The 16981-nt window shown below is 44.2% G+C and overlaps 1 pseudogene; it reads left to right on the plus strand.

The window, feature by feature from the left end:
• The first annotated feature begins 12291 nt into the window (after window positions 1-12291).
• Window positions 12292-16981, plus strand: part of LOC129817089 (polyphosphoinositide phosphatase-like) — a 39586-nt pseudogene continuing 34896 nt past the window's right edge.

Here is a 16981-nt window from a genome sequence, read left to right on the forward strand (position 1 = left end):
ATACATATCATATCTTCTGGGCCCGAGAAGCAGGCAGTTTAATTTGGGCATGCATTCATCCAAAATTCCGAATGCTGCCCCTACCCTAGAGAAGTTAACTGATCATCTTTGGTCTTCAGAATTTGGAGTAGAACATTGTTACCTTGAGTAACGTTCAACAAAACTGCCCGCATGTTATCAAATTGTCTACTCCTGTTTGTAGATAACTCAACAGATTTATCTAGTTTGGAGTGGACTACATCGTATTTAGTTTTGGCTAAATCGAGTTGTTCCTGGAGACAACGATTTTGTTGGAGAGTTTGGCTATGCCGGATTAAGTGATATCTCATGCTATTCTATAAAATAATTTCTCTGTAATTAATATTACCTGATTAAGCAAATCAGGTAAATAATTAACTAGAAAGTTGGGGCACCACGAAATAATGTTTATAGAGCTGTTATCTTCCGAATAAACTCTTAAAGACCTAGTCAAGGGGCCTCCCGGGTGGCGCAGTGGTCTCTGCTCCACCAGAGTCTCTGGGTTCGCGCCCAGGCTCTGTCGTAGCTGGCCGCGACCGGGAGGTCCATGGGGCGATGCACAATTGGCCTAGTGTCGTCCGGGTTAGGGAGGGTTTGGCCGGTAGGAATATCCTTGTCTCATCGCGCTCCAGCGACTCCTGTGGCGGGCCGGGCACAGTGCGCGCTAACCAAGGAGGCCAGGTGCACGGTGTTTCCTCCGACACATTGGTGCGGCTGGCTTCCGGTTTGGAGGCGCGCTGTGTTAACTTCTTGCGACTATAGGGGGTGCTGTTTCAAATTAGCATAATTGTCTCTACAGATGAAACGGCTTCCTACTCAATTCTTGATCGTACAATATGCATATTATTGTTATTATTGGATAGAAAACACTATCTAGTTTCTATAGCCGTTTGAATTATGTCTCTGAGTGGAACAGAACTCTTTCTACAGCGAAATCCATGACAGGTTTTGCGAAGGTCTGAGAGCGAAGCTCTGATCTCAGTTCAGTTTAAAGGGGTGTGTATATCCTATGGAACGACACGAACTGCACCCGCCTTCCCCTGGATGTCAGTAACCAATGAGAAGTGGAATGGGCTTCCTGCGTAGCTCTCAGAGGTTATAAAACACCAAGGAGTGAGGTACGCCATCTTTTCGAGGTTGAACTTTACGCAGAGAGAGACCCCGGGATGCCATTTTCGAGCGCGCAGTAATGAACTTTAGATATATCAGTCTGTAATTTAATTTGATATAGGTGTTAGAAACATCATAACGAAGCTATTTGAAACCGAGTTATATCAGATTATGCGAGTATATTGCTATTTTTCGGAATTTCCTCAGTATTGCGTAATGAGGATTTGGACACGTTAGCTAATGTTAGCAATTGTTAGCTATAGTTAGCTGCTATATCAGAAGTTGAATGCAACGTTTTACAACCAAGCAACGATTCTTTTGGACAAAAGTACCACTTGGCCAAGATTCCGATGGAAGCTCGTCGAAAGTAAGAGCTATTTATGATGTTATTCCATTTTTATGTGGAAAAATGTAAACTCAATAACGGTAAATAGTGACGCCATTATTGCGGCACTAGTCTGTCTGTAACGCACACTGTATGTCTAGTAACGTTAATTTTAAAAATCTAACTTAGCGGTTGCATTAATAACTAATGCATCTTTCATTTAATGGCCAACCTGTATTTTTTTTGTCAAGTTTCTGAATAGTTTTCGATAAAAATAGTTGTATTATCATGATGCTGCCGGGCAGATTGCTTGAGTAGTTGGACAGTATTTCCATTGTGTAAGCACGATTTGTGCCGCTAAATATGCACATTTTCGATCAAACCGTATATGTATGTTGTAATGTGATGTTACAGGAGTGTCATCTGAAGAATTCTGAGAAGGTTAGTGAAAAAATATATATATTTTGGCGATGTTTACGTCATCGCTCTCTTTGGCTAGAATCAATGCTCTGGTAACGTTTGCATATGTGGTATGCTAATATAACGATTTATTGTGTTTTCGCTGTAAGACACTTAGAAAATCTGAAATATTGTCTGTATTCACAGGATCTGTGTCTTTCGATTAGTGTATGCTGTGTATTTTTACGAAATGTTTGATGATTAGTAAGTAGGTAAACACGTTGCTCTATGTAGTTATTCTAGTCCATTTGTGACGGTGGGTGCAATTGTAACCTATGACATCTACCTGAAATATGCAAATTTTTCTAACAAAACCTATCCTATACCATAAATATGTCATCACACTGTCATCTGAGGAGGTTTTTTCTTGGTTAGTGGCTATCAATATCTTAGTTTAGCCGAATTGGTGATAGCTACTGGTGTTGAGAGAAAATGGTGGAAAAGAAAAATGGTGATTTTTGCTAACGTGTTTAGCTAATAGATTTACATATTGTGTCTTCCCTGTAAAACATTTTAAAAATCTGAAATGGTGGCTTTATTCACAGGATCTGTATCTTTCATTAGGTGTCTTGGACTTGTGATTTAATGAAATTTAGATGCTACTATTTAATTGTGACGCTATGCTAGCGATGCTAATCAGTGTGGGGGGGGGGGGGGGAGCTCCCGGACCCGGGGTAGGTGCTCGGTAGAGGTTAAGAAGCAGTGCGGCTTGGTTGGGTTGTGCTTCGGAGGACGCATGGCTTTCGACCTTCGTCTCTCCCGAGCCCGTACGGGAGTTGTAGCGATGAGACAAGATAGTAATTACTAGCGATTGGATACCACGACAATTGAGGAGAAAAGGGGATAAAATTTGAAAAAAATAAATAAAAAAAAGACCTAGTCATCTTTTACATCAATAGCAGTCAATATTTAATCCTCGCCTTATTTCAGTCTCATCTGAAAGTTGTAAATTCTTGGTTATCTTCACGAACTCTCGCTAACAAGTTGAATCAGCAATACAAAATTTGGTTAAATTATTTATTTACTAAATCCCTAACTAATACACAGAATGAATCATACATTGATGGACCTGGTGAACGATGCCGATATAGCGGCTGGTTACACAAAGAAAAGGGGGGTGTAGAGTGAAAGAGCGGGAAGACTGAGGAATAAAGGGAGAAGCTATGCTATGCGTTCTAAATTACCGCCAATTTCGAAAAGGAAAATGCAATCATCCGGATGTGAAAATACTTCCCCCTACCTAAGAGAGGTTAAGCAGGTAAACATTCACAAAGCCGCGAGGCAAGACGGATAACTCGGATTACTCAAGCATGCGCGGACCAACTGGCATGTGTCTTCACTGACATTTTCAACGTCTCCCTGACTGAGTCTGTAATACCTACATATTTCAAGCAGACCACCATAGTCCCTGTGCCCAACGAATCGAAGGTAACCTGCCTAAATGATTACCACCCCGTAGCACTCACGTTGGTAGCCATGCAGTGCTTTGAAGGGCTGGTCATGGCTCACATCAACAGCATCCTCCCAGATACCCTAGACCCACTCCAATTTGCAGACCGCCCCAACAGATCCACAGATGACACAATCTGAATCGCACTCCACACTGCCCTGTCCCACCTGGAAAAAAGGAACACTTATGTGAGAATGCTGTTCATTAACTACAGCTCAGCATTCAACACCATGGTGTCCATAAAGCTCATCACTATGCTAAGGTTCCTGGGACTAAACACCTCCCTCCTCAACTGAATCCTGAACTTCCTGACGGGCCACCCCCAGGTGGTAAGGGTAGGCAACATCACATATGCCACGCTGATCCTCAACACTGGGACCCCTCAGGGGTGAGTACTTAGTCCCCTCCTGTACTTCCTGTTCAACCATGACTCCTACACCATCATTAAGTTTGCTGACGACACAACAGCTGTAGGCCTGATCACCGACAGCGATGAGACAGCCTATAGGGAGGAGGTCAGAGACCTGGCACTGTGGTGCCAGGACAACAACCTCTCCCTAAATTTGAGCAAGACAAAGGAGCTTATCGTGGAAAGGCAGGCCAATTTAGCCCCCCATTAACATTGATGGGGCTGTAGTGGAGCGGGTCGAGAGTTTCAAGTTCCTTGGTGTCCACATCACAAACGAACTTTCATGGTCCAAACACACCAAGACAGTCGTGAAGAGGGCACAACACATTTCCCCCCTCAGGAGACTGAAAAGATTTGGCATGGGTCCCCAGATCCTCAAAGTTCTACAGCTGCACCATCAAGAGCATCCTGACCGGTTGTATCACAGCCTGGTATGGCAACTGCTCGGCATCTGACCGTAAAGCACTACAGAGGGTAGTGCGTACGGCCCAGTACATCACTGGTGCCAAGCTTCCTGCCATTCAGGGCCTATATACTAAGCGATGTCAGCGGAAAGCCCCCAAAATTGTCAAAGACTCCAGTTAACCAAGTCAAAGAATGTTCTGCTACCGCACGGCAAGCGGTACCGGAGCGGCAAGTCTAGGACCAAGAGGCTCCTTACCAGCTTTTTCCCCAAGCTATAAGACTGCTAAACAATTAATCAAATGACCAACCTTGACTATTTACATTGACCCACCCCCCTCCCTTTGTTTTTACACTGCTGCTGCTCACTGTTTATTAGATATGCATAGTCACTTCACCCCTACCTGCATGTACAAATTACCTCAAATAACCTGTACCCCTGCACATTGACTCGGTACCGGTACCCCCTGTATATAGCCTCGTTATTGTCATTTTATTGTGTTACTTTATTATTATTTTTTACTTGAGTTTATTTGGTAAATATTTTCTTAACTCTTTCTTGAACTGCCCTGTTGGTAAGGGCTTGTAAGTAAGCATTTCATGATAAGGTATATGTAATAATAATAATAATAATAATAATAATATATGTGACAGATAAAGTTTGATTTGATTTGAAAACAGAACTGAAAAGCGTTTTGGAGCAAACGGTTTTGCAACAGACTAAACATTTTGGAATCTGACTAAAGAATACACCACATATGTGTACTGGTCTGAGACAAGGGCCTGCAAACCCTGCCCTCAGCAGAACGGCCTTGGGTTGAGGATCACTTTTGTAAAGAACCAGCTTTGATTACACTGGAAGAGTTTCAGTTTAGCCTTGCCCTATTCGTTGGTTCACTGATGTTCAGACATTAACAACATAGAGGTGTCGATGATAGGTAGAACAGGACATTGTGGCCAGACATACTGGATGTCCCCACACCAAATCTCAAACCAATACAGACACACATAATTGTCAGAAGAAAGATATTCCTAACTTGCATCTTAATTGTGTTCGGGAGAATAGCATGGCCTGTATAAATCACATTTATTAAACGTACTTCTTTCATCTGACTTCGTTCATCGACCGAAGCACTGCTTTTATCCCGCTGTTGAGTGAGGCTCATAATGTTACTGTATCTATCGATTTCTCGTTTTTTACACACTTTAATGTGTTATTTGATTCCAGAGATATTTTCTTGTGGGGAGCAATTGTACCCAAACCAAAAACCGTGTTCTGAAAATCGACCGCACTGAGCCAAACGACCTGGCAATTATTGATGATTGAGTTGCTGCATGCCACGCAACTGCTTGACAGTAGCATCGACCACGGCCCTTATGTTTCACAGCACACCTCAGGGCCCAGGTGTGCACGGGTTACAGCCATGCTTTTATGAGGGCTGAGAGCCTGCACTGTACATTAACACGCGTCCCTTGCAGTCAGCATTTCCACAGTGTATGAGAGTGGAGGAGATTTATTTGTTATCAAATGCTTAGGATTCTGATTCATTTGTAATTACAGTACAGAGTGGCGACTGGAGAGCTCCCTTTGCATCCATCATCATCCCCCCCAATGCTCCCATCCATTCCTGTAAATACTAAAGCCTAGAGTGGGGAATGTGCATCGTATTTACATTTGATTGGTTTGTGTTGGTGCACTGCTAAATGGCCATTGCATGTGGTACACGGTAGCTGGCTGCTATGGGAACGTGATGAAGTCCCGGAGTTGATTGATTTAGAAGAGCATCCATTATGTCTCCTCTGGCTATAGGCTACTGTTCATAATACACATGATACAGTATGTACTGTTCTGTTCTCTGCAGAGGGAATATATCTACTGTTTGTGATGCTCTGTTGTGATCCCAGCAGAACGAACTGAAATAAACAAACAAGCAGAGACTTTACAGTACATCTATTTTCAAATGTATGGTCATTATCAATGTTCTGTGTTCTGAAATCTAAATGCTAGTCCAGAAAAAAACGGCACTCGTCTCCTCTACCAGTTGCTTTAAGAATGGCCATGAGCCTGTCAGGGCATGTCTTGTCTGTGAGCACTGTACATTTGGCTGAGATGTGAAGGCTACTAAGACTGAAGCAAGGAGAGCTGATTCTGAATCAGTTGTTAGTGGCAAAATGTGTATTTTGAAGGGTTCTGAGATGACACACAGTTAGGGCTCCTAGCAGGTTCTATTTTATAAGAGGCTAATCAATGCTGTCACTGTAGTTTTGGGTTACCTAGTTGACCCAATAATCGATTGAGTAATCCACCACCTTTCAAATGTATTTCTGGCCATAGACATGACAGACATGTTAGTATCTGCCAATTTCTTTTTTTATTATATATTTTTATTAATACAAAATGTAACTTAAAACATTAAGGCATTGTACATTTTACCCCTTTTTCTCCCTCCCTTAACTTCACTCCCCCCACTGATGCTTTCAAACATGAGTTACATATATTTTTTAAAGTATACAGCATAATGTTACTTAAAGCAAACATACAATAGTCTAACTTTTTCAGTTGATAGGTGATCCTAGCAGTAACCTCAAGGGAAGGGGTGGGGGTGAGGCCTATAGTACTAACCTGGATGAAGTGTTTGGAGATATTCAAAATAGGATACCATCGGATCCCAGGTGGAATACAATTAGTTTTGATGCTGGACTGGTATACTTTATTTATTTTTTTAATTTTGGGAATAGCATCAAATCTTTGAGGCAAAGAGAGGCTAGACGAGGAATGACAGATTTCCAATCAAAGGATCGTTTGCACCTCTCTATGCCTATTTCTACTTTCATCAGCACACGCCGATACCTGATCTCTCAACGCCTTCGGTTGCACACTTGAAGTGTTTTGGAGAACCAACCTCCTGCCAGACCGTTTCCAAACTTTTTTCTCTGAAAAGCCAATTTTGTTACTTAATTGCTAATTTCGGTGTCTGAACCTTTTCTCTGCTTTTTCCCTGGGAAGAATAAGTACATCACGGTGAAGAGTGGAGAGAGCCTAATTTTCTCTGCTGTAACGGATGACGTTGCTAGGAGAAATGTCAAGCTTTGAGATCAAGGTCACACTGAACGGAGGAGAGAGGATAAAACGGGATCCTGAGAAGGGAGCGCCTCTCACATTTAGCTAATGATCTGTCTCTCACATTTTTTTCACGCATACACGCGCACACTCAAACCCTTTTATTTGGAGGGTCAGATGTCAGTAGTTTGACCTGACAATGTTGTGAGGCTTTGATCATGGTGCTCTTCCCCCAACCAGGCCAGTGTGTTTGTGGTATTAAACAAACAGATAATTGGTGTGACAGTAGCTTGAATGCCACTTATCTTCCTATCAGCACTGATCTACAGGCAGTAATGGGGAGGGCATCACAAAGATGTGCACAAGCAAGGTCACGCACGCACACACCCAATCTTGTTTGCACATCGACTCGGTACTGGTACTCCCTGTGTACCGTGTTATTTTTACTCGTTATTTGTTATTCACTGTGTATTATTTAAAAATATATATATTTATATTTTATCTTTAACTCTTTCTTGTTAGAAAAGGAAGCGTAAGTAAGCCTTTCACTGTTAGTCTACACCTGTTGTTTATGAAAATAACATTTGATTTGTTTTGTTTTTGCTGAAACTACAACTGCAATTGCATTGGTAACATGGCATGATATGGGCTTCAGAGAAACATTTCTTGGAAGTCATCTGTATTGAGCTGGACGGTGATCTAGGAAACCGAAAACCGACCCAGATTCTGATGTCGGCCACCTAAGCGGTCAAATTTGACGTATTTTACGGCTTGTCATTTCATGACCCACCGTTGAAACATGTCAATGTGTCACAGACAGAAAATGAGTGGTTGTGATGGTGGGAAATGGGCTAGGGTATCTTTGTGATGTACACAATGTCCCCTCTCTCCTCCCATTCCCCATTCCTACCATTTATGCTTCATATAATTTATCCATATGCATTTATGTCATGTGCTGTTCTGCTCCTGCAAATGATTTTCCTCTTGTTTATCTCCTGTAGGCTATTTCCTCCAGGAGCATGTGTTGCCTGTAGAATAACTTATAGTCTCATCCCCTGTCATTACCGTAATTCAAAACATATAAACACAGCAGAACTGGGTCAGGCTGTCAATGGTCACCTCCCCATCCATTGCAACATCAAACAACTCTTATGGCCTAGCTACACACAAATCCTGGCATATCAGTATCTGTCCAGATTATTTTCACCATAAAGAATAATGATTCTGTCCCCAGCCCAGTGTGTTCCCATTGTCCTTCCTTGATAAGTTCCAGCAACTATAGAGGAGATGTAAACAAGTATAAACCACCATAGCCTCTCACTCTACCACTATTTTGAAAGACTCCCCTCTGGCCACAGATACTGGTTCAGCAGGAGCTTCATCCCCACAGCCATAAACACCCTCAACAGCTAATGTAAGGAATGACGGTACGGAGAGTTGACATTTAATTAGGAACGGACATGCAACAGGACAGGAACATCGTCAGAACTGGGAAACAGAAAGACAGACGACAAACCAGCAGCGGGGACCAGAGCTGGGGAACTGACAAATATAGGGGAGGTAATAAACAGGTGATCGAGTGAGTCCAATATCGCTGAAGCGTGTGACGAGGGGAGGCAGGTGTGCGTAAATGATGGTGGCAGGAGTGCGTAATGCAGGGCAGCCTGGCGCCCTCGAGCACCAGGGGGGAAGAGTGGGGGCAGGCGTGATAGCTGAAGGACTGTAATTTCACTGTTTCTGTGCTGTCTTTGTCTTCTGTCTGTTTTATCTGTCCTGGGTGTAGAGAAGTTTGGTATTGAAAATGTTATGACTGGGTGTATGGGTTTCTTGGTGGTCTCTATGTCTATGTACGAGCATGTGGAAATTCATTTCCTCCTTGGAGGACAATAAAATCTTATCTAAAACCCAAGTGTAGCTTGGTTCCTCTCAGCTCGGCTCGGTTCAGTATTGTGAAAAGGGTATATCCTCCAGGCCGGCTCGGTCCTCCCCTCCTGCTCCGTGGCTCGACGACTCATTGCGAGCTCACAGAACAGGGCTCCGGGCAGCCGAGCGGAAATGGAGGAAAACTCGCCTCCCTGCGGACCTGGCATCCTTTCACTCCCTCCTCTCTACATTCTCCTCTTCTGTCTCTGCTGCTAAAGCCAATTTCTACCACTCTAAATTCCAAGCATCTGCCTCTAACCCTAGGAAGCTCTTTGCCACCTTCTCCTCCCTCCTGAATCCTCCTCCCCCTCCTCCCCCCTCCTCCCTCTCTGCTGAAGACTTCGTCAACCATTTTGAAAAGAAGGTCGACGACATCCGATCCTCGTTTGCTAAGTCAAACGACACCGCTGGTTCTGCTCACACTGCCCTACCCTGTGCTTTGACCTCTTTCTCCCCTTTCTCTCCAGATGAAATCTCGCGTCTTGTGACGGCCGGCCGCCCAACAACCTGCCCGCTTGACCCTATCCCCTCCTCTCCTCTCCAGACCATTTCCGGAGACCTTCTCCCTTACCTCACCTCGCTCATCAACTCATCCTTGACCGCTGGCTACGTCCCTTCCGTCTTCAAGAGAGCGAGAGTTGCACCCCTTCTGAAAAAACCTACACTCGATCCCTCCGATGTCAACAACTACAGACCAGTATCCCTTCTTTCTTTTCTCTCCAAAACTCTTGAACGTGCCGTCCTTGGCCAGCTCTCCTGCTATCTCTCTCAGAATGACCTTCTTGATCCAAATCAGTCAGGTTTCAAGACTAGTCATTCAACTGAGACTGCTCTTCTCTGTGTCACGGAGGCGCTCCGCACTGCTAAAGCTAACTCTCTCTCCTCTGCTCTCATCCTTCTAGACCTATCGGCTGCCTTTGATACTGTGAACCATCAGATCCTCCTCTCCACCCTCTCCGAGCTGGGCATCTCCGGCGCGGCCCACGCTTGGATTGCGTCCTACCAGGTGGCGTGGCGAGAATCTGTCTCCGCACCACGTGCTCTCACCACTGGTGTCCCCCAGGGCTCTGTTCTAGGCCCTCTCCTATTCTCGCTATACACCAAGTCACTTGGCTCTGTCATATCCTCACATGGTCTCTCCTATCATTGCTATGCAGACGACACACAATTAATCTTCTCCTTTCCCCCCTCTGATAACCAGGTGGTGAATCGCATCTCTGCATGTCTGGCAGACATATCAGTGTGGATGACGGATCACCACCTCAAGCTGAACCTCGGCAAGACGGAGCTGCTCTTCCTCCCGGGGAAGGACTGCCCGTTCCATGATCTCGCCATCACGGTTGACAACTCCATTGTGTCCTCCTCCCAGAGTGCTAAGAACCTTGGCGTGATCCTGGACAACACCCTGTCGTTCTCAACTAACATCAAGGCGGTGACCCGTTCCTGTAGGTTCATGCTCTACAACATTCGCAGAGTACGACCCTGCCTCACGCAGGAAGCGGCGCAGGTCCTAATCCAGGCACTTGTCATCTCCCGTCTGGATTACTGCAACTCGCTGTTGGCTGGGCTCCCTGCCTGTGCCATTAAACCCCTACAACTCATCCAGAACGCCGCAGCCCGTTTGGTGTTCAACTTTCCTAAGTTCTCTCACGTCACCCCGCTCCTCCGCTCTCTCCACTGGCTTCCAGTTGAAGCTCGCATCCGCTACAAGACCATGGTGCTTGCCTACGGAGCTGTGAGGGGAACGGCACCTCCGTACCTTCAGGCTCTGATCAGGCCCTACACCCAAACAAGGGCACTGCGTTCATCCACCTCTGGCCTGCTCGCCTCCCTACCTCTGAGGAAGTACAGTTCCCGCTCAGCCCAGTCAAAACTGTTCGCTGCTCTGGCACCCCAATGGTGGAACAAACTCCCTCACGACGCCAGGTCAGCGGAGTCAATCACCACCTTCCGGAGACACCTGAAACCCCACCTCTTTAAGGAATACCTAGGATAGGATAAAGTAATCCTTCTAACCCCCCCCCCCCCCCTTAAAAGAGTTAGATGCACTATTGTAAAGTGGTTGTTCCACTGGATATCATAAGGTGAATGCACCTATTTGTAAGTCGCTCTGGATAAGAGCGTCTGCTAAATGACTTAAATGTAATGTAATGTAAATGTATAATAAGTGTGACCCACTTGTTGGTAGGGCTGGAAATTGATACGATATTATCATGATACTTAGGTGACGATACGATATGTATTGTGATTCTCACGATTCTATATGTATTGCAATTCGATACTGTATTGCGATTCAATGTTCCAAACATATTGCTCACAATATGTCTTCTGCAGAGGGACAAGAGAGCCATGAGCAAACAGGTTTTGATCAGTAATGGAAATAAAAGTGCTGAAAACAAATTGGCTCCCTATTTAATATGAAGTCGGAGAACAACTATGAAGGAAAAATACATTTTTTTGATGCAGGTACAGCCAACTAGCACAGTAATAATATTGTGATATTGTAAAAACAATACGATACCATATCTTCAAAAATCGTATCCTGACATGTAACAGTATCGACCCCCCCCCGCCCCCCCATCACTACTTGTTGGTCTCAACCACCCCATTTATACAACTTTGATCTAAGCGAAACAGTGGTAGTAGTCTTTGTTTCTAGCTGTTGTCAATGACTTCCAAGAGGAGATAAAAGGAAAAGGGCCTGACTAATATGATTGAGAAACAATAATGAGCTCTCAGAAAACATATATTCTGCTTCTCTGTGAATAGAGAAAGTGTACTACAAATGGTGAATACACATTCGAGGACTGAAAACATATTTTGGAACCGAAAATATGATTTCACCAAAAGATTTTGATGGTTACGATGAATTATGTAAGGACGATGAAAAGGCTGTGAGTGTGTTGTGATCATGCAGCATGAAAAACAAGTGGTCTCATGTATCATGAAGACACACGCACACAGATGGACACTCATTTGCTTGTTGCGATGAGAGTAGATACTGTATTTAAAAAGGTGGCCTGGAAAAAAGCATTGTGGATGAGAAATTCATGGTAAAAGTTGCATACGAGTTATCTGGGTGCTTTGGGGTATCCTTGTAAGCTACAGTAATAATAGGCTTATTTGTGCTGTTTATGTGTATTTATTGTCCTGGTCTTGCAGGTTTTGTCTGATTCCTAGAGGGGTATTACATCGTCTTGATCACCAAGCGGAGGAAAATGGCAGACATTGGTGGTCAACCCATATACAACATGTGTCAACTCATTCTACGGTGGGCCAAGTGTATGAGGGTTTTTCGCTCCAATCTTGTACTTGATTGATGAATTAAGGTCACTAATTAGTAAGGAACTCTCTTCACCTGGTTGTCTAGGTCATAATTGAAAAGAAATAGCAATAACCTGCAGATACTCGGCCCTCCGTGGAATGAGTTTGACACCCCGATACAGAAGATCGACAATACCAATGTGATCTACATCCCCAATGACTCAGTGAGGGTGATGCATCCTGATGAGGCCAGGTACAATAGGTCGACAGACAGTTAAATACCATATACTTCACTGGAGACTTTCTCCTTTCCTCCCACTTTCCTCTTTCCCTAAATGTTTTCTCTCACTCAATTTCCGCACGCACACACACACACACACACACACACACACACACACACACACACACACACACACACACACACACACACACACACACACACACACACACACACACACACACACACACACACACACACACACACACACACACACACCAAGCATCCCATGAGATCATTAGGTAATTGACGTTTCACACAAGGCTGTGCGGTGTGACGGCTTCACCGACCCATTAACCAAGTGTGGCCAGCTAAGGGCTAAGGGTCACTCAGTACATGGGTCTATATATGCAGTGCACAGGAAATGAATATTGCCTTGTCTAGTCTCACCTTTTAATTGAGATGACATAAGGTAACATGCTCTTACTGTATAATGTTATATCTCCAGGACTTTTTCCTATGTGACCCGAACAGGGACAGCTTAGGTGATGTGACTGGTGATGAGACAGGAAAAATCCTGGCACTACTATTAGGTCTTGGCCATAGCTATAAGAGATTGTGACTGTTTATTTTTCCCCTTGTAGATACGTGAGGATCTTTCAGAACATGGACCTGTCCAGTAACTTCTACTTTAGGTAAGACTGCCCTGCAGTCTCCAGGGTCTCCGTAGTAACGCGTCTCCCTTTGATGTGTTGTGATGTGTCACAGGAAGTAAGGATCTTGGTAGCAGTATGTGTCACCTCAGGCACAGTCTTTCCAGATATATATATAACAGAGGTCATATCTCTCTCACATGCAGACACACACACACTTTCAAGACTGAATCTTTCATTGCCGTGGCCTTGTGTATGTAGTACTATCCTCCTGATTAAATGTATACACAAATGTGAATTGAATAAAAACAAAAGGTTATCTTATATTTCCATCCATCCATTGAATTGTATGTATTTTCTTTCGTTAAATAGTAGTACTATCCACTTGTTTGTTAAGTGGAAAAAAACACAATGACATCACTGCCATCTCTGCTTGAGGGAAAGAATAGTTATGTAACATCAAAGTACAGCTGGACTCCTTTCAAAAGTGTCTGTCTGGTCAGTCAGTTTGTCTGTTTGCTTAATATTATTGATTTAATCGGTTCTTCCGTCATTCCTCTATATATTATTCTTTCTACCCATCACTCCATCCATTCATCCATCTCATCGATCTACTCTCTGATTAACAACTGTTGTTCTTCTCGCCATCCTCATTGACCTTTTCACCTATGATCTCTGACCCCCAGCTACAGCTATGACCTGAGCCGATTCTGCAGTACAACCTGACCCTGCTGCATAGCCCATGCGACCCGGGCACCATGGAGGAGGTGCACACACAGATTAGCAGGCAGGACAGCGGCAACATCTTTGAGGACAAGGGCCTGCCCACAGAAGGTCAGACGGCACCCGCCCTCTCACACTCTACCTCATTTGTTTTCCCAGTTTTAACATTTTCGAAAAACAGCTGCTTTTACAGTTTCAAAACATGTGAATAGACTGCATGAATACGTTTGTTTCCATTTCTTATCACTAACAACATGTGTTATTGTATGTTACATTTGGTTCTCTTTCAAATACTAATTTCGGCATCTCACTATGGGGACACGCCCTTCGAGGCGGTGTCACCAGAAAGCTCCAATCACACAGCCTCTTTCCTAGACAGGAAGTGTGGCGAATAGTGGGGAACCCCACTCCTTATAAGGTGTCACTCTCCTGCCCTCTAACTCATTATCGTTTCTTCATTATATCTCTAGCTCTTCTCAGCACGACCTGGCTTACTGTTGTCCTGCTTAACTGTTCACAGGTGATCCACTAGGATTCGCCACCCAGTTAAGGATGACAGCTTTTCGTTTAGAGGATTGAGTACTTTTGCCAAAAGGAAAAGTTTGCTTCTTCTCAGTCTCCAGTTGAAGCTAGCACCACACGGCTATCCTTCGCCCTACTAGCCCACTTCGCTACCAGCTTAGTGCTGCTATTTCCGACCACGCTGGAAGAGAGAAAAGAGACTATAGATGTGGTTAGCTAGCTCACTGAAGACTTATGCCACATTCTTTTTCTTCAGTTAGCAGTGTGCTAGCAATAGCTAGGCTATTAGCCCATGAGTTGAACGCTAACTAGTTTATGCCAGTAATAGCTTTTTAGCTACCGTCGGCCGGAACAAGCTTAGAGCTTGCTAGCTCATAGCTCACAGTCATGGGACATTTTCAGCCTGTAGCACAATACCCCCATGTGGTGTTCTCCGTCTAGCGAAGTGTTAACTACAGGCTTTAGCCCACTAGGCTACTACTAGCTAGCTAAGCTGTACAGACCTTACGGTCAGGCTTTGAGTAGGACATGTATAACCCGGCTGATAGAACCTTTCCACCCGGAGTTACAGCTACTGCTTCCCCATACTGGGCGAACTAAGCCAGGCACTCAAATACGTGGAATTACTAGCTATGGATAAACTGACCAGTTACACGGCATGGTACTATGGTCAAAAGAGGCTCTCAAGCCTTCTCTTCAGCTAACACTGTGCTCAGCTAACACTGTGCTCAGCTAACACTGTGCTCAGCTAACAATGTGCTAGCTAACACTGTGCTAGCCTTGGTTTCTCAAATGACTGCCTCGCCTGGTTCACCAACTTCTTCTCAGATAAAGTTTAGTGTGTCAAATCGGAGGACCTGTTGTCCGGACCTCTGGCAGACTCTGTAAGGGTACCACAGGGTTCAATTCTCGGGCCGACCCTTTTCTCTGTATATATCAATGATGTCGCTCTTGCTGCGGGTGATTCCTTGATCCACATCTACGTAGACGACACCAGTCTGTATACATCTGGCACTTCTTTGGACACTGTGTTTAACAAACCTCCAAACGAGCTTCAATGGCATACAACACTCCTTCCGTGGCCTCCAACTGCTCTTAAACGCTAGTAAAACTAAATGCATGCTCTTCAACCGATCGCTGCCCGCACCCACCCGCCCGACTAGCATCACAACTCTGGACAGTTCTGACTTAGAATATGTGGACAACTACAAATACTTAGGTGTCTGGCTAGACTGTAAACTCTCCTTCCAGACTCATATTAAGCATCTCCAATCCAAAATAAAATCTAGAATCGGCTTCCTATTTCGCAACAAAGCCTCCTTCACTCACACTGCCAAACATACCCTCGTAAAACTGACTATCCTACCGATCCTCGACTTCGGCGATGTCATTTACAAAATAGCCTCCAACACTCAGACTGCATCCAGTTTGCTGAGTAATCACAGTGCCATCCGTTTTGTCACCAAAGCCCCATATATCACCCACCACTGCGACCTGTATGTTCTTGTCGGCTGGCCCTCGCCATATATTCGTCGCCAGACCAACTGGCTCCAGGTCATCTATAAGTCTTTGCTAGGTAAAGCTCTCTTATCTCAGCTCACTGGTCAACATAACAACACCCACACGTAGTACGTGCTCCAGCAGGTACAGTTGAAGTCGGGAGTTTACATACACCTTTGCCAAATACATTTAAACTAAATTTTTCACAATTCCTGAAATTTAATCCTAGTAAAAATTCCATGTTTTAGGTCAGTTAGGATCACCACTTTACTTTAAGAATGTGACATGTCAGAATAATAGAAGAGAGAATGATTTATTTCTGCTTTATATTTCTTTCATCACATTCCCAGTGGGTCAGAAGTTTGCATACGCTGAATTAGTATTGCCTTTAAATTGTTTAACTTGGATCAAACATTTCAGGAAGCCTTCCACAAGCTTCCCACAATAAGTTGGGTGAATTTTGGCCCATTCCTCCTGACAGAGCTGGTGTAACTGAGTCAGGTTTGTAGGCCTCCTTGCTCGCACACGCTTTTTCAGTTCTGTCCACGCATTTTCTATTGAGGTCAGGGCTTTGTGATGGCCACTCCAGTACCTTGACTTTGTTGTTCTTAATTTTGCCACAACTTTGGAAGTATGCTTGGGGTCATTGTCCATTTTGAAGACCCATTTGTGACCAAGCTTTAACTTCCTGACTGATGTCATGAGATGTTGCTTCAATTAATTCATATAATTTTCCTACCTCATCGTGCCATCTATTTCGTGAAGTGCACCAGTCCCTCCTGCAGCAAAGCACCCCCACAACATGATGCTGCCACCCCTGTGCTTCACGGTTGGGATGGTGTTCTTCGGCTTGCAAGTCTCCCTATTTTTCCTCCAAACATAACGATGATCATTATGGCCAAACAGTTATATTTTTGTTTCATCAGACCAGAGGACATTATTGCA

The sequence above is a fragment of the Salvelinus fontinalis genome, chromosome 20 (genome assembly GCF_029448725.1).
Source record: "Salvelinus fontinalis isolate EN_2023a chromosome 20, ASM2944872v1, whole genome shotgun sequence".
NCBI classification, from domain to species: Eukaryota; Metazoa; Chordata; class Actinopteri; order Salmoniformes; family Salmonidae; genus Salvelinus; species Salvelinus fontinalis.